Source organism: Crassostrea angulata, chromosome 9 (assembly GCF_025612915.1).
Source record: "Crassostrea angulata isolate pt1a10 chromosome 9, ASM2561291v2, whole genome shotgun sequence".
Taxonomy (NCBI): domain Eukaryota; kingdom Metazoa; phylum Mollusca; class Bivalvia; order Ostreida; family Ostreidae; genus Magallana; species Magallana angulata.
In genome coordinates this window covers 24,928,513-24,947,983 of record NC_069119.1, presented here as the reverse complement: position 1 = coordinate 24,947,983, position 19,471 = coordinate 24,928,513, and the positions used below count along the sequence as shown (strand labels likewise).

At 32.4% G+C, this 19,471-nt stretch overlaps 1 pseudogene; it reads right to left on the bottom strand.

Moving 5' to 3' along the window:
• Positions 1 to 4,653: 4,653 nt before the first annotated feature.
• On the bottom strand, positions 4,654 to 18,657 carry LOC128164332 (N-lysine methyltransferase KMT5A-like; annotated as a pseudogene).
• Between the last annotated feature and the right edge of the window lie 814 nt (positions 18,658 to 19,471).

Here is a 19,471-nt window from a genome sequence, read left to right as displayed (position 1 = left end):
GTTTGTTTGAATTTGTTCCATAGTCTGTGTGCAAAGAAACAGATAAGTAAAGTAGTGAAAACTGAAAGTGTAACATATGGCCATGGTGTCGTGAATGAAGTGTAAATGTTTTGAAGGATAGGTGATGGAGAGTCAGTGTTTGGACCATTATTGTAATAGGATATGAGGTTAGGATGTGGGGTAGGGAAGGCTGAAGTTGGGTTAGGAATGTGGGTTACAGCAAGAATAGTTGTTAATTTTCTAATTTTAAAGAAAGACCAAATACAGTATAGCATGCATAGTGTTGTTAACGCAGAAGCTACTATAGCAATTGTACCACTAGTATCAGGAAAAGAATCAACAGTGAAGTCAATTTGACCTGCTATCATGGATTCAGCTAAAGATTGAAATACAGTCTCGTCTTTCTTAGCTAATTTTGCCATTTTCTTTAAACTTAAATGATGTTTCTGATCTGTAGCCAAATACTGAGAAAATGAATGATTAAAAATTTTGAATTTAGGAATTTTCAGATCTAGATATTGTTGGAATGATGTATCGCCAAAGATTGTTGAATGAAATTTTGGATCAAAGAATTCTTGGATAAGAGCAAGGTTGACAGGGTGTAGCACAGTTATGGAATTAGAGATGTTTTGACATTGACCAATCCTAGGGGGTAGATATAAATCTCCTGAAGTAACCGAACACAAACATGGTAAATGCATTACACAAAATGGGCAACCTTTGATTATCCTTTGACCTGTTGAGCAATCAAGGGCGAGCATTGAAGTTTGACCCTTGAAATATGGTACATAGCATTTATTTTTTTTTTCATTTCCTCATGTGTTGTACAACTTTAACTTTGAACCGTACATGTGTATATAAGTTATTTTTCAGATTTTTGTATATAGCCAATTTGTATACTTTGTACTTTGAGATGCTTTTATCTCAGCTGTACTGATGTATCTTTATTTTGTACTTCAACATCACCATTGATGTTGAAATTTTGTTGTTTTTTTTCACTCATTTACCAATTTTAATAGTCTCCATGTTTAGTTCTTTTGTTTTGTTTTTTTAAAATTTTTTTGACAAGCATAATCATTTATGCTGTACTATCACATCACCATAGATGTTGATTTTTATTTTTTTTTACCAGCATCAACCACTGATGCCCTACTTTCACATCACCATAGATGTTGATTATACACGTGTATATTTTTTTTTTTCAACCCAGCATCAACCACTGATGCCCTTACCTCGCATCACCATAGATGCCCATTATTATCTTTTTACCCAGCATCAACCGCTGATGCCCTATCATCACATCACCAAAGATGTTGACTATTTTTTTTTACCTTAGCATCAACCGCTGATGCCATTTTCTCACATCACCATAGATGTTGATTTGTATCATATTATGTATGATTTTTTTTTCTTATTTGTTCATTCTTTAACCATATATATTGATTCTTGTTTTTTTTATCAGTAATCATGAGTCATGCATCTTGCGGTTCATTACTTGTATGTTATTTTTAGTTGTTAGTAGTAGATAGTTATTTTTTTTTTCATTTTGTTAAACGCATTCATTCATTTAACTAGATACCTAGCTTATTCAACATTACATTACCCCCCCCCCCCCCCCATTTTTTACCCCCTACCATAACTTTTATTTTTGAGGAAACTATCACCGGGAAAAATAAGGGGTTTTTATAAATCCGGCGACAATAAGACTAAAATGCTCTAGATGTTAAAAAGCACTTTATTTGAACTTTAGGTCGGTAGGGTGAATTCTGGAAATCCAAAAACTACACCCGAACAATCCGAAGCCTAATTCTTGACTGATGATAATAATGAACAAATGATATAAATAAGAATAGTAAACAATAGTAATTAGCACTATAAGCATGAGTGACAGATGACACGGAGTAAAACTTCAAATTGAGTGAGTCAATTATATCAAGTCCACAAAGTTAAGAGTTAATTTACAACGATTAAGCAATTACGCCTTACGTAAACATATGTTTTGGGATTAATGTTTTGAAAGACAAAATGTGATAAAGATATTATAGCAATTTGATAACAAATAAAGGAATGTGAATTTGAAGTTTTATACAAAATGTCTTGAATTATAGTTCATTGAAATTTCACTCCGTGATAGTATAACGACTAGATGATGTCAACTGGCAAGTAAATAAGATCAGCTTCACCAATATGATTACCTCAAAATACTTCAACCAAACTGGCATTTCATTCGTGAAGCTGTATTTTTCAAACGTTACATTTTTGCGTGGCATTCCATTCTGGAAATATTCTAGCTTCTTTTGGTTTGATGTAATCCCTTTTTCCCTATTACCACGCCTATTATTTTTTTTTGAAAATGGTATATCTATTAAATTGATACTAAAGACTTATGAATGACGACAAAATTTTAGCCAATAAACTACAAAATGGCTACACCAGAGTAATTGTATACTTACACATATGGTATTTCAGCACCGATCCGTAAACAATAGTAAAACCTACGTACGAAACTTTTGAAAAAACCTACTTTCATTTTCGATAAACTAGCCCGAGACGGTTTGGCGGATCAAGGTCTTTTGAAAATCGGTTAATTATAGATTTTTCATACCTTTTTGTTGTAGAATGGTATAGAATTGTCTTTTTATCAATGTAGTTGAACTGCTTAAGACACTTCACATGCGCGGATCCAGAAAATTTTTCCAGGGGGGGTCCGAAGGATAATTGTGTTTGCCAGGGGGGGGGGGGGTCCGAGGCATATTTTCGCGATAATTTTACTATGTAAATTTAATAAATTTGCATTTTCCAGGGGGGGGGGGGTCGGAACCCCCCCGACCCCCCCTCTAGATCCGCGCATGCTTCAAAATAAATATTTTACCTTGAAATACGAGAGCTGTCAAAAAGGATTGTGGACAATCGCGTTTTTGTCATTTTAACCAGGTCCTGTTGAATGGGTTGATATACTGCATACCAAAATGTTTGTCATAACATTCAAAATAAAACTAGAGTCGTTTTAAATGTTTTCCCTGAAATTAAACCAAAATGTAACTGTATAAGAGGGTCGAAGAAAGTACGTCCGGTGTAATGATGAATAATGACCCCCGTAGAATAATGACCGGGGGTCATTTCTCGACGTAGAATAATGACACCCCCCCCTTGCTGTAGAATAATTGGATTTTTCTGAAGAAAAAAGACACAGGGGTCATTTTTCTTCATGTTAAACGTGAGGTTTACCCGCGGTAAACAAGAATAAAATTAGTTATCCAGTATCCCGAAAAGGTATCTGACTTTGAAATTACTGGAATTTTCCGTCTGTTCATGATCAGTTGGTTTTGAAGTTATAAACACCGAACTTGTAAAGAAATCGCTGTATATAGTTTTTCATATCCGTAGCACACACACACACACACACACACACACACGCGCACGCACGCACGCACGCACGCACGCGCGCGCGCGCGCGCGCGCACACACACACACACACATACTTGCATTATGCCGAAACTCACTACATCAGACTTTATACCTGAAATTCACTACACTATGTTCTAGTTGTGCTATTCAATATATATTAATATTTTTAAGTAATATAAGACATCTTTTTACTATTCTGCTATTTGAAATAGGCAAAATCTCTTTGTAAAAGTTTATGATTTTATACCTGATAGTCACTACATGAGGTCACATGACTCATTGTGAATACACACCAGAAACTCACTACAGTGTGTATTTCTTCCTAATTTACCCCAAAGTCAATACATCTAGCTAGTCATGTGATCGATTGAAGATTCAAAGGAAATTTACCACATAAACCATTTATTACTGAACACAGAGAGAGAGAGAGAGAGAGAGAGAGAGAGATCTAATAATTTCAGCAAGCTGCAAGACGAATTATTCTAATACTAATTCTAATACTCAGGCTAATCTAATCAATTCATTATGGTATACTCAAGATGCATATATTGTCAAATTTGTGGAGAACAATATATACTAAGTGAATTCTGGATAAATAAGATTAGACTGCATTTCACACTTTTCTCCACATATGCACGTTTTCTATTTAAACTACATTATATTTAGCACCAGACCCTACTTCGATACAAAGAATCTTATGTTAATTACATATATAATTCAATTATGTAAATTCATTCAACATTTTATGTTATATGTATTATAATTTGAAACATATACGAGACAGTATTATTTCTTGTCAAAGGGCATGCACAGTCTAGTATCATTGCAACTTGTATGCTTTTATTAACTGTTTTGCCTATAAAAGAAACTTTACACTATCACTGTATGACTTAAATAATTAGGATTTCTTGCTAATTTTTACGCACCCTATCAAGACTGAATTTATAAGAAAATCTAATTGAATTGAAAAGTCTTCATGTGTGTTTCATTTCTTTAAAAACATATACTGTTTAAATTAAATAAATTCCTATTTGCCACTTGCTTTGTAAAATCTAGACCTGTGGACTTTGAACACTTCTTCAAACAAAACATAAATCAAATGCAGAATCTTAATTATAATTCATTTTATTTAAGGATCAAACAACTTTAAGCTAAAATTTAAAAGTACATAATTTCATAGTAATTCATGATATATGGAATTTTGTTTATGAATTCAAATAATTTCAATCACTTATTGACATTATCATGCATGATGCGTGCCCTTCTTTACATTTCTGATCATATTTTATCAGTTAAAATATCAAATAATGTCTACCCATTTCTGCCATTTCAAAATGTTTCATGGAATAGGAAGTAGAATAACAGACAAAAAAATAAATGTACATTTGTATAAGCCAATAAGCATTTGTCACAAATGCATGCACCCTGTATTAAATTTAGATACTGGCATAATGTTATTAACAAATTGATAATACAGCACAAACAGTATGCATTCAAACTTCATTACGGTAACATAATTATAACACATGGAAATTTAACGTTGCGACCACCTGGAATTTCATTTTCTGCAACTTCTCAGACGAGAGGTATTATGTATTTGACAGCAAACTCCACATTGCGCCAAGTGAAGCCTGATAATGCCTTTTCCTTCCTAATGGCGTTTAAACAGTCAAGCTGACTAGGAGTTTTCCCTAGTTTGATAAAGTTATTAAACTGTAGCTCCAAGGATGCCTTTCTACAGCAGTCCATGTGTGACGTTGAACACTGGCTGTGAAAAAAAATAAGATTTTATTATTTTAAAATTGCGGTATCTTTATCATATTTTTGTCATTAAGGTTATTTGTTCTTCAGCCTAAATGTATAGTCTTTATTCAAAAATTGGTATCCTTCCTTTGAATGTTAAAACTGTATGAAATATAGTAAAAAGATATTCATTCATTCATTGTATCCAAGAATTTAAACAAGAGGCCCAGGGGCCACATCGCTCACCTGAGCAACAATTGCCTTAATTCTGATCAAATTAGCATAACAGTATCAAAATATCTTGACAACTAAGTACAGTAAAAATTTGAAAATCTGCCAATTTTTATCCACCTCTTTATTTTTCGTAAATACCAAGCCCCTTTTGTTGTTGTACTTGTAAGAAGATTTTTCTTCATTCCTAAATAGCCCCCCCCCCCCCCCCCCCCATTTTGTGGCACCACTTTTCGTTATGGAATCAGGGTTTCATCAGACTTAAATCTGCATAACCCGTGTTTTCACACTAAGTACTGAGTTTAGGACCGAAAACTTTCCCAGAATATTTTTAAAGATTTTCTCTATATATTCCTATGTAAACATCCAAACCGCCATCACCGCCCCGCCCTACCACTAGGGACTATGATTTCGCAAGCTTGAATTTACATAGTTACCCAAGGATGCCTCTACACAAGTTTAAGCCTTTCTGGCCAAATACTTTTAATAGTCTTAAAAAAGAAGATTTTTAAAGATTTTCTCTATATATTCCTATGTAAAACTTGATCTTTCAATTGTGGCCCCACCCTACACCCAGGGACTATGATTTGAACAAACCTGGATCTACACTACCTGAGGATGCTTCCATTTTGATTTGAGCTTTTCTGGCCTAATAGTTTTGAGAAAAAGATTTTTAAAGATTTTCTCTATATATAATTTATCCCCCATTGTAGCCCCACCCTACCCCCAGGGACCATAATTTGAACAAACTTGAATCTACATACCTAATTTATATGCAATTAAGTTACTGTCACTAATGGCAACTGGCAGGTGGTGTCCGTAAAAAGTTTTAAATTTATATAATCAAAGATAATACCTTGTCCTTGAGCCTCAGGTTTTGCATGGGGTGGGCATGATGATCTCTCTGTGCTCAGCTTTTTACTTTTACATGGAACTGCAATACAATATACAATGTTAATTACATCTCGATAAAAATTCACCTCAAGTAGCACAAAAGGTATGAAATTACACAGTATACACTATTTACTATTAACTAGAAAATGTAGTTAACTATGCTCTAAAACGACCATAACTTTTAACCTTACAGGACATCTTTGTACCGGTAACCTAGCCAACAAGCAATTACTGTGCATGTACATTATGTAATGTGTTGAATTACTTAAAGTACTTTGACCAAATAAAACCTCAGGTTATGAAACTTACAGGGTAGTGTTTTATCCTAGATACATTATAAAAAAAAATTGGGAATAAAATACAAGTATGAGGTCAGAATGTCCAGTGTACCGGATTGCACAGTTGGCAGGTTGAACAGTGCACACCCTACTTATATTTGAAACATTTGTTGCAATACCTTCTACTTTAATAGGCTACCTAACTCTGGAATATTAAAAAAGATCTGGATCTAATCAACTGAATGAAAAGTACCTTCCATAGGGGATGCAGTGTTGGAATCATCATCAACTTCTTTTTCACTCTCTGTTTCAGTATCAATAGTTTCTATATTGAAGAAAAGACACATCAATAAACAGCCTTGAAAATTCTTGGGGAATAGACAGAAAATTAAAACATGATTTATAAACACACCTTTGTCAGCGAAATCAATTTCATCAAAGTCTGCTTTTTAAATGTGCATGATTAATGTATATTGAAAAGAAAACTCACTACGTGTGTGAAGATAATGTATATTGGCAAGGAAACTCACTACATGTGTGTGGTAGTTATTAAGGAATAAGGAATCATTCTTTCAGTATATGTATTATGGGGTGATAATTTTGGTCGGGGCATGATCAAATCCAATGAAGCTCGAGGGCTTTATGATGGATTTGACAATTTCCAGCAGTTGTACAATTAAATATTTGAATATAAATAAGCAAACCCTGCTTGCGCCCAAATCATACGTTATTTGAATTTAATGGACTGTATAGTACAAAATCAACTGTGTTATCATATGTTATCACAAGCAAAAACACTGAAAAAGTTAATTTAAATGAATATGGACAAGGAAATTTACTACATGTGTGTGGAAATGTATATTGGCAAGGAAACTCACTACATGTGTGTGGTAATTTAAATGAATATAGACAAGGAAACTCACTACATGTGTGTGGTAATTTAAATGAATATGGACAAGGAAACTCACTACATGTGTGTGGTAATTTAAATGAATATGGACAATGAAACTCACTACATGTGTAGTAAATGTACACTGGCGAAGAAATTCACTCATATGTGTGGGAAATGCATTCAAAATGGAAAGGAAATTCACCACATGTGCAGGAAATGTGTACCAGTATTTGTTATGACATATGTTACACATAAATATTAAATACATTTTAATACATGTACATGTATCAAATCAAAATGAACACTAGAAACATTAAGTAAAAGTAACCTTCATTGTTCTCTTCACTGTTCTGGTTGACATCAAATGGGTTATCATCAAATGGATTATCATCAGGTGAATCTTAAAGAGAACAATAGTTGTTACAATTTATTATTAAATTATATAGTATTTATTACTGTGCAGTTCTGAACTACATGTACTCTCGCGCAGTAAACTCAATATTATACAGGTTAAAAATTAATTGATTCACTGATTATACTAACTCTTGTTGTAAAAAACAATATGAAATGTTAAACCATGAGCATTTTTTTTTAAATCCTTTTGACATTTAAATCACATTAACACATCAACAATTATTAAAATTGTCACATACTTGTCGCCAAGGTAGGTTGGCTTCCCCATAATCATATCTTAACTCTTCTCCAGCTTTAATATCTCTATTTGCAAAGAGGCAGAGCCTTGGATAATTCTCGGTAACCAAAAGGTGCATAACACAGTTATTCAACGGACTTCCAACTTCCTCGTCCTTTATATACTTCCCCTTTCTTTCAGTGTTAGTTGCATCAATGCTACAAACAAAAAAAGCAATTTTATAGATTTTTGCAGGGTTGCACCCGGTATTTAATGAAAATGAATTTACACATATATGTGTGAAAGTGGGACTGGTTTGATCATCGGTGGTTATATATAGCTCAGTTGGTAGAGTACATATCTAGTGATTCTGGATGCCCTGGTTCAAATCTCTGTTTGGCCGTCATTATATTTCCAATCCTGTTACGCATGCATAGTGTTATTTTAGTCATCAAGCAAAGATGTCAAAATGATTTATTCACTGAATTATAGTGTAATCATGGTAATAGAAAATACCTAATCATTGTATAAAATTTTTTATCTCATGCTCACTTTACTTTCCTTTATAAAGTGCAAATAGTTATACAGGATATCATTTTCATCTCCATATTTAGTTGAAATGTACGTAACAATGGTTTTTTGCCAATTCTCAGAACTCATAACCTGCCGCAAACACTGCAATTTCTAAAAACAAATTGCCAGGGTGGTGAGAATATTCAAACACAATTTTTTTTTTATTAAATTCTAATTAATTTTCTGTCATCAAATCTGACCTAAATTGTACAATTCCCAGCATCTAGTAAACTGTATATGGATATCAATTTCACATTCTCATAAGAACCAGAAAAAGTTGTATTACAAAAAATCTAAAATAGGTAAATAAAACAATTGTATCTCTCTCTCTCTCTCTCTCTCTCTCTCTCTCATAACAATCACAATAAATATATTATATTTGCTTACCACTTCAGACCATTCCACTTAAAGTAAAACATATAACTAGTATGTTTTATTTTGCGCTTCTTTTCTCTTTCTTCTGCTTCCTTGGGCACAATTCTCTCTCCAACATATTCTACCAAAAAGCTTCCTTTTGGAAAATTTTGAGTTCAAAAACCCCATATCCTTAAAATAAGAAAAAAAATATTGGTGAATATTTTGCATTACATGATTGTACAGTGTGTTCACAAATCATGTTCAAAACCTAATTTATTTATAAATGCCTTTTATTATGGAATTATTTGTATAATTGTGATTATCAAATGCAAGGGGCTAAAATTGTTCCAGAAACTAATGACATTTTTCATTTAAGGATCTGCATAATCAAGGGAAACAAATGTGTGAAACTGAGTAGATTGGTACATAAAAACAAAGAAATGATACTATTTTCTATTACACTAGACTCTGACCCGTGCATGCACGGTTTGACATATTGCATATGATATCGGACATTCACGAAATAGATACATCGACACACCATATTTACATAACCAAGCTTTAAGCCTACAATAATGCTATTAATTTCACTACACTCTGCTTAGTTAGAATAATCTTACTGTGTCTCGGGACAGGCCTTCACCACAGTTGAAATGCCTCTCATATACCCGTAATGTAGCAAAAAATTGCATAATCGCTTCGAAACGGTTTTGGAGAAAATAATTGAAGCTGCATTGTGATTAACAGTCAAATTATTCATAACAAACCATTTTGAGGCTGTAAATACCTTTCTTCTAAAAATTTAATTCATATTAATGAAGAATTCAACGCTTTTTTACCAATGTTTTTTACTCACTTCGAATTTACACAACATGTTGACATTCAAACTCTCAGGATATAGCAAATTTTCAATGAAAATTTAAACATATGTGTATTATCGTTTCTGAGTTTATCCATGCAAGTGTGATATTGTGGAAACATAAACTAAAGAGCCTCCCGTGATTTAGCATGAATGGAATGCACATGCGCAAGATTGTAGAATAAAAAAAATCCAGATGATTCCGGATTTTTATAAGGAATTTTCATTGATTATTAATAAGCGAAGCTTGATTGAGAAAAAATAAAAACAAACTGGTAATCTTCAAATACCAATGATGTTTAAAAAATAAAGAACAAAAGACAGTTTTCTTCTGATTTCTCAATATTAAAGCCCAAAAATTCGAGTCTTTTATTTTAATGTATAGTAGTAATAGATGTGTATCAACTCACCAATTCTTCTGTTGATCAATTCAACTTTTAATGCATCACAGTCCAGTCCAGAACGACACATAAATTCTGCCTCTCTTTTAGGGCTTATTTGTTGTTTCTAGCACATAAATAAATTACTCATTAGAAAAAAGTTTTATTTCAAAATATGCAAAATTTGTCTTTTAAACTATCACATTGATTTTAAAATCAAATTATCTTAAGGCCTTCCATTTTGGTTTGCAAACTCCTTTTCAACTATTTCAAGATCAAAAAAAAAACTTTATTAATATTACTTATATAATGCACACGGTCATAATCACTTGTCCGAATGGACAAGAAGGAAAAAAAGTTAATGTAGAGCCCTGACACTGTGCATACATAAAAAAGATATATTACATACATAAATTAGAATGCTAATTTTACACAAACAGTCCCTGAAACATTCTACGTAAGCACACGCTGAACGGAATCTGGTGAACGCTAATGAAAGGTGAACGATGAGCGAAGGCAGAGTGCACATGAAGCGCTGAACGATGAACGATATGTGAACGCAAGATGAACGATTTATTCGGAGTGTCTCGATGGTTATCCTTACATTGTATTTTGACGGAAATCAGGAAAAACATGCTAATAAACTACACGTACAGTGCTGCTATCTTGAAAGTTGACAAAACAGTCCTATCCTATCGACTATCCTGCAAATAATATCTATCCTGTATTATCTTTAAAGTTATACCATACCATTTATGCATGTTTAGGAATAACAGTTAAATAAAACCAAATTTAAGACCATAATATTAATTTCATCAACAGATAATCGAGTAATGTAATGATAAAAATGTCTAAATAATACATAAAACCATTGTTAATCTATAAATTAACACGCATTTATGTTTACTATCTTAAGTTGATCTGTTCAGTAAGACAGTTTATTGTCGAACATGGATATGTTTGTGATTTGGAATCGAAGGAATTATTATTTGAATCGTGAAAAATACACAAATACGTCTGTTTCTTATATTTATATATATATATATATATATATATATATATATATATATATATATATATATATATATATATATATATGTGTTGAATCGTTAGTTGATTGAATTCTTCTGTTTTTAAACGACTGGACTGACTATCTTAAAATGAATCATTAAATATTATTTGTGTATCAATTTTTCGCTGTATTGTGTAACATAAAATTTTCACAGTTACTGCATACTTAAGCCATTTTCGGATCAACAAAAAAAATGCCTGTTTAGGAGAGTGATAAAAAACAACAACAGCAAAAAACAGACCTGCTCAAGAATGTGTACTTTAAATTCCACGGATTAAATTCTAATTAAAATGATGCTTTATGTGTAATATTAGTTTCCTTTCACCTTAATGCAAAGTTTTTTTCCTCATTTTGCTGAGATCGATTCTTTCATTTTTGAAGTTCCGAATGAAAACGGACTGAATTCGAACGATAAGTGAACGGTGAAAGATAAGTGAACAAAGGTGAACGCACAATGAGCGCTTTCTGAACGGTGTGCACAAAAGGAGCGGAAAGAAGAGTGCAAGTGAACGCACTGTGAGTGCACGGTGAGCGCATGCACGGTGAATGCACGGTGAGCGCATGGTGAATGCACGAAAAAATGGGAAAGTAGATGGTTTAAGGGACTGTAATACTTAATACTGTCGCATTGTTTTTTTTATTATCATAAATTTGATAAAACCATTGATTAATTCACTTTTCTGTTGTGATAATTTCACTTACAAACAAAACAGACCGAGCAACTGATTTTGTTCAAATTGCTGATAAAACAAATTGAGCATATATTGTGACTGTATGACAATTATAGAAAACTTCAATATGTCACACTAAGCAAAAACAAGAATAAACATCTAAATATGAGAATTTGAGATATCACCGGTAAAATGTTTACTTAAAGAATGAGAGATATGCACACCCAAATAACTTTAACATATCAATGGTATTCGATACACATGTACTGTTGTTTGAAATATACTTTAAAAGTTCAACTGTATGTACAATGTTAAAAATTTCACTTACTGCAATTTTCCCCCTTGAATAAGCTGCCATCTTTTTAGTTGACTGCTTTATAACTTACATAAGCTAGAAAAACAGAAGAAGAAGAAGTTGTACATGAATGCCAATACAAATTAAAATGTGAGTTATATGAGATGCCATACTTCATTAATGTGAGTTATGAGATATTATACTAAATGTATATAAGGTGGATAATTATCAACTTTTCACCTTAATTATTATTATCATTATCACCTCATGATGACTATTGATTTATCACATGAAATCCAATTCAGTGAAAATCACTATACATGTACATGATGTGTGTGGAAATGTATATGGACAAGGAAACTCACTACATGTGTGTGGTAATTTAAATGAATATGGACAAGGAGACTCACTACATGTGTGTGGAAAGGTATATTTGCAATGAAACTCACTACATGTGTGTGGTAATTTAAATGAATATGGACAAGGAGACTCACTACATGTGTGTAGGATTGTACAGGTAACTCTCGATAGCTGGAAGTCCATGGGTCCAAGGAAAAACTTTGAAGTTTCAAGAGTTCGAGTTTTCAAGAGTTCGGAATTTTCTGGGTTGACCAATGGGTTTTAAAATTAGTCTTACCGGATGTTATGATTAAGCCATTTAATTAGTGCTAACCTTACGCTCATGCTTAAACAACGTTTTCTTTTCAGTAAAATATACAGAACTGGATGTTTTTAAAACTTAATTCAAACAACTATTGAATAAATTCATAATATAATTATTTATTTTATGCATCATATTAAGACCAAATTGCTCAGTACTACTGGAGTGCGAGACGATTAACATGTCATAAATGTGATAACTAAGTATCACCCATTGTTCCCACCGTAAGGGTCCTTCACCAGCTGTAAGAACTTGTTCAGCAATATAATCATTACAATGACAATGATGCTGATAAGCATACTTTTAACAGTTTTATAATTCTAAAATTTGACCATGGCTCAATATTATCGTTTCATCAGGTATAGCGCTTGGAGATACACGGAGACTTTGAGGTATCGAGAGTAAGAAACTATAGATTATGAACGGGACTGCAGTTTGACTTAGAGAGATCAAGCTAGGGTTTTCGAGAGTTTTCGAGAGATCAAGAGTTTGAGAAATCAATAGTAAATTTGCTTAGTTATATAGGGGAAAAAATCGGGACCCTAGACTCACTTCCAGCGATCAAGAACTTCGATCCAATCAAAGTTCGAGCCATTGAGAGTTACCTGTATATTGGCAATGAAACTCACTACATGTGTGTTATAATTTAAATGAATATGGACAAGGAAACTCACTACATGTGTGTGGTAATTTAAATGAATATAGACAAGGAAACTCACTACATGTGTGTGGTAATTTAAATGAATATGGACAAGGAAACTCACTACATGTGTGTAGGAATGTACATTTAATTGGCAATGAAACTCACTACATCTGTGAGGTGAATTTATACTGGTGTAATTGGGAAATTGCTATATGTGTCTAGGAAATATATATTATATTGGCAAGAAAATTGACACTACATGTGCATATGAAATACATAAAATTGTTGGCAATGCAACCAACCATGGTAAATGTTGGTTGCAAGAAAACTCATTACACAAGGTGGGTTGATTCACATGTATAAAATAATGTTTATGTTATTCAATTGAAACTTACTGCACAAGATTGGTAAAGAGGCAACACACAGACCATGAATATCAGGCATTATTACATGATTGTCCACTTAATGCGCCAAAAGTATGTCAATTTTTTGTTTTTCCCTATATATTTCATCGAAAACAAGACTTTTTTTAAAAAGGTTTTCAGGTCAGATTATTGGTCAGATTTTGAAGAAGTTGATATTGATTTCCAGCATAGTAGATTCAATTTCCACTTGTTGTCGTACATTAGTTTTTGACAACTCATTTGTAAAATTTGAATATTTCAAACACAACACTGAGATAGTTTTTAAGAGCTCTACTATATATTTTTTGCAATGTATGAGCCGAAAAATCTTACTTTGAACTGTTTATATTAAATTTCAGTAATAGAAGGTTGGAAAAATATTCAAATAAGATGCAAAAAGAGCTAGAAAAATTCTTAATGTATCAATCCAAGTCTTTTCAATGTACATGGTCAAAGGGTTTCATTTTAACAATTCTAAAAAAAAAAAAATTTCAATTAATATATGGTGAAAAGAAAAAATAAATTGACCTACTTTTGGCACCTGAGTGTACATACATGTATATGTCCCTGATTTCCTGAACTCAAGTATAATTTAAGCTGGTCGATTGGAAAAGGGGGGGGGGGGTGGTGCATAAAAAAAAAAACCCATTAGAAAACCTCTTTATTTTTAACCATATGTAATTTACATCAGCTCTAGTTTAAAAAAAAATAAAAGCAACCATCTGGTTCTTTTTGGGGGCAATCTCAAAATACAGGTATATTTTTCTATAGGAATATTTAGAGAATTTTCATTTTCCGCACTTCGTAGCAGATTAAAAAAAATACTACAATAGAGATTTTCTTTGAATTGTGATATCGTGATTAGCAATATCATTTTGAAACTTATATGTAAAAAATACTAAATTCAACCATCTAGTTTAAGTGAGGGTCATCTCAAAATATGAACAGTTGATAAATTTTGCTATATACATGTATTTTGGGTACATGTATTACAAATGTAGATTAATTGCTATGATGGATTCATTCAAAATGAAGCAAAATAACCCTGGAGATACCATCATTTAGTGTATACAATTTCAAAGGGTTAAGATTTTTACTTTTTCTTTTTTCCTATATACTCCTACAAAGCTTCATTTTATCATAATGTCGACATATAAAGCAAGATCAATGGCAATGCTCACCTACCAAACCACAGAAAAATTGTTGAAAAAAAATTGTTTATCATGTGTTTATTGTGTTCAATTTAATAAATGTTTATATCTATATAAAAATCATAAAAGGTTGAAATACACTGTATTTTACTCGATCAGAATGCACAAAATCATGAACCATGCAAACTAAAGTCAGCCTCAACCTTAAACCAGATGAGAATTGCGCAGATTAAACAACTCATTTTAAGGTTTAATTGATTACTGTAGATTCCTTATTTTACGCGAGTACTTAATTCCGCGATTAAACGATTTTCCATCAAATCGCGAGAACATAAAATCGCGAATGTCGAAATTTTATCATAGTTTCATGTAGTTTACATATGTTTGAAAATTAAAAGCGAGATATTAAAATTCGCGAAACGGGCTTCTCGCGATTTTACGCGGATATTAATTCCTCGCTTTTAATTAGGAATTTACAGTAACATTTTAGACAGAAAATTAGAAAGGAAAAATGCTCATATTCATAAATTGTCAGTCCAACCAAATTGAAATTAGACCATACAATTAGACAACTCATACATCATGCGCACACTACCGAGAGAGTTCTCCATACATGTATGTATTTGTTTTATCTCTGTAATATAAATAAAAAAGGCTCTTGTAATTTTTAAATCAACAATTTGGGTCACTACTAATATCAAATCTCCTCTTGCTTGATCTTAGATTCAGATAACCACAGACATAGTCAAAATGATGTACATGTAGCTAGCTGGGTGTTCAAGAAATAGACAACTAGACATGAACAATTCATGAATTACATGTATTACCATAATGACTTCAATCTAATGTTTCAACATGTGCCCTATTTGCAAAACATCCTTGTTTATTCACCTGCCATTTTTTATATGCATTGTTCCATCCAGATATACCACTCCCTCCCCATCTAGAATTTGAATTTTTCCTTTAAATGTACCACCCTCAAGTCATGAGATGAGCTGCTACAATCCCCTCCCCCTGAAATAGTTTTATTTGTTTGTGTCAGAGAGGAATTTAGTGTTTTTTGTTCCAATATTCTGGGTTGGATTTCTGCAGACTGCCCCCAATAGGCATTCCTGTATCTTGCTATAAAGTGATGTGAAACTCAGAAAGGGGCTTATTTTTAAGGCAATTTGATTCATCATCTGATAGTCTATAGAAAGATAGATTAAAGACTGGATGGTGCACCTTATTCCTTAACCACAGAAACTGTTTTTGATATCTATTTTTACTCTTTTTCTTCACTTGACTTTAACTTTTTAGCATCCGAATTATTATTAAGCTAGTCAGAACTTCAACTTAAAAGTAAATGTCCCCTTAGGCTACCTCTTTTGTACTCTATAGTAAATCTTTAATTTTATTCATACAGTCGTTGACCAGTTCCGAATAGTTCATATGTTGAATAGCAAATAGTTATGGAAATAAAAGTTGGAGAAAAAATCATTACCTTTAATATAATACACTTATAATGCTTGTTTAAATTTTGCAGTAGTTTCATTTTTTGCGGTCATATACATGTACGCATTCAATACTACAGTCTTACATTAGTCAACCAATATTAAACTTTTGCTTTGCCAGGTCATTGCAACGTTATTATGTGCATAAAATAGTCTGTTGACGCCTTATATTTTCACATAAAACAAGATTTCTTCTATCAAAAGTTGTTTTGGTATTATTCTTACATACCCATATAAGCATGCAGGATATAAATTTTAAAAAATGCAGAAGGATGAAAAATCTTATTAAGCTGCCATTTTACAAATTCCAAAAACTCAATTTGTTTTTGTCTGTTTCAGGATTATATGAAGAAATAGATTAAAACAATTACTTCTGGAATTCATTAAATTTTCTTACTAAGTCTTAAATAAATCATATTGAACCACAGTAATGATAAATGGAGGTGCGGCAACTGTACTCCGACAAGATATTAGAATTTAGAAACTACATGTAGTCTAAAGTATTGTTATAGTGATCTTGTTTGTTAAATCCATGCAAATTAAATTAACTGTATAGGTTAAAAGAATTGCCAATAGCTGGTTGGTATCCATCAAACCTCTTTTTCAATAGGTTCAATTGATGGTGTTTAAATAGGGCTAAAACTTTTTATCTGCATTCGATTTCCATGGAAACAGCTATGCTATTCCGAACTTATTGATTTATTCGTAAATGGTAAAATGGCTTCCAATATAAGTTTTTAGGACAAAATTCTAAATAAAGCAATATTGCATTACTATCAGCAATAATATAGCGTACATCAGCCAAAGAAAAAAAAAAGATTTCAAAACAACACCCAGGAACATTTAAAGCACCGCCAAATCTATACCCTATTCAGTACTGGTCATTCTATAGAAAGAATAATCTTACCGTGACCAGGCCACGCTCAGGTCACAGTAAGAATTCGTCCCATATACTTGCAATGTAGCAGCTGCAAAGCGGATCTGCTTCGCATCGACTTTAAGTCTGTTAAAAACAATCTGCAGGGGTAAAACACAGCAATTATGTTACAAACCTTTTTGAAAATGCATATGTAATTAAGTCCACAAAATATTCATTATTAATATAATGGGTCATACAAAGGCATTTTGTTAATATATCTGTGGTAGAGTCAGGTATATTGCATTTCTACTAGCTCTGGCTAGTGGGTTAACCCTTTATCTCGCTCGGTAGAGTGCTTGACTGGCGTGCCAGAGGACCCTGGTTCAAACCCCAGCAGAGGCAAAAAGTGTCTCTGTTTGAATTTGCCTGCCATTTTGCACTCGAAATATCTCGGATTTTATCATTAACATGGCGACCAGTGATTTCATTGCCAAAACCGTTAATGTGGTAAAATGGGATTATAAATGAGCAACATTGTAGGTATTTGAGACCAATCAAATGAAAATATAGGCAAGATACAACCGAGATATTTCTTTTTTCATTTGCTACTAAGAATTACAGTAAAGGGCACAAATTCTATCATTTAACCGGGTTAGTTGGACATGTGTCATTTTAAGAAAAGACCATTCTATCTAGTCAATCGACGGTAATAATTATTGTTTATCATTGCATTGCATCGATTTCGTTGATCAAAATCATACTAATATGTTCCAAACTTTCTCATTTATTTAGCAAAATAATTTTATGAAAATAATACAAGAAAAAAAGATATGTTATTTAAAATGTCAATTTAAAAAAAAAAAAAAGGTGTTATAACCAAGCTATGTAGCTAAATTAGGAGATTGTGCTGGACTTGATCACGTTACCATTATTACAAGTGCAGCTGTTAAACACATGCACATGCTGACGAAACGCAGAGAGGTTCTACACTTGTTCACACGTTCAACTTCTCCAACAAGATTGTCACTAATTATTCAAACGACTTACAGTTCTTACGTAGCTTCTATTCCTTTTTGGGGGACTGTAGTAATTCGTATAAAGCATGCAGGATGGAGGGGTTTGTTTTGTGACATTTTTTTTACCGGATATGTCGCGTCGTAACACTGTCAGGTCAAGTCGTACACAGACCAATTCGTATACAGGTCAACTCGTATACAAAGAATTGTTCTCATATGTATTACAGGCACTCCAATCAATAAACTTCAATTTAAAAAAAAAAAAGAGGTAAGCTTCAATGAATTTGAAAATGAAGCAGAGTAAAATTGTTTAAATAATTACCTTGTTAAAGAATATTTTTTTTTACTTTTGGAGAGTGTTTACAAGATTCAGTATTTATCAGTTTAGCTCTCTTGTAGGTTTTTTGTTTTTGTTTTACAAGTTTGCATTGATGTCATTAATTATGAGGATGAATATGGTGTAAAAATTGATCCCGAAAGATTTGGGGGGGGGGATATTGTTTTTATAATGATTTATTAAATTTTAAAATGAAAAAAAAAATGAGTTTCCTCATGGGGATCAAACTTCATATATATCTACATATAGGATCTTTCCTTAAGCTTATTAGAACCATTTCTTTGTATCAATGTAATGAAAGATAAATAAGGGTGCAAATGATAATAATAATAATAAAAAAAAAGATTTAGAGAGTTTTCTAAGTGATTTACTGCATGTATTAAATTTTAAACATTAAATTAAAAATTATTGGTTTCCTTATGGGGGTGTAATTTCTTAAAAAAAGGGTTTTCCTCAAACTAATGCTGATTATTTGTTTGTAATAATGTCATTTGGGGGAATTAGGGTGTACATTCTGGTCCTGAAAGATGCATGTGGTTTCCTAAATGTTTAACTATACCTGTCAGATCTTTCAACGATAAAAAGAAAATAATGTGTTTCCTCATATTGGTCATAGTTTATGA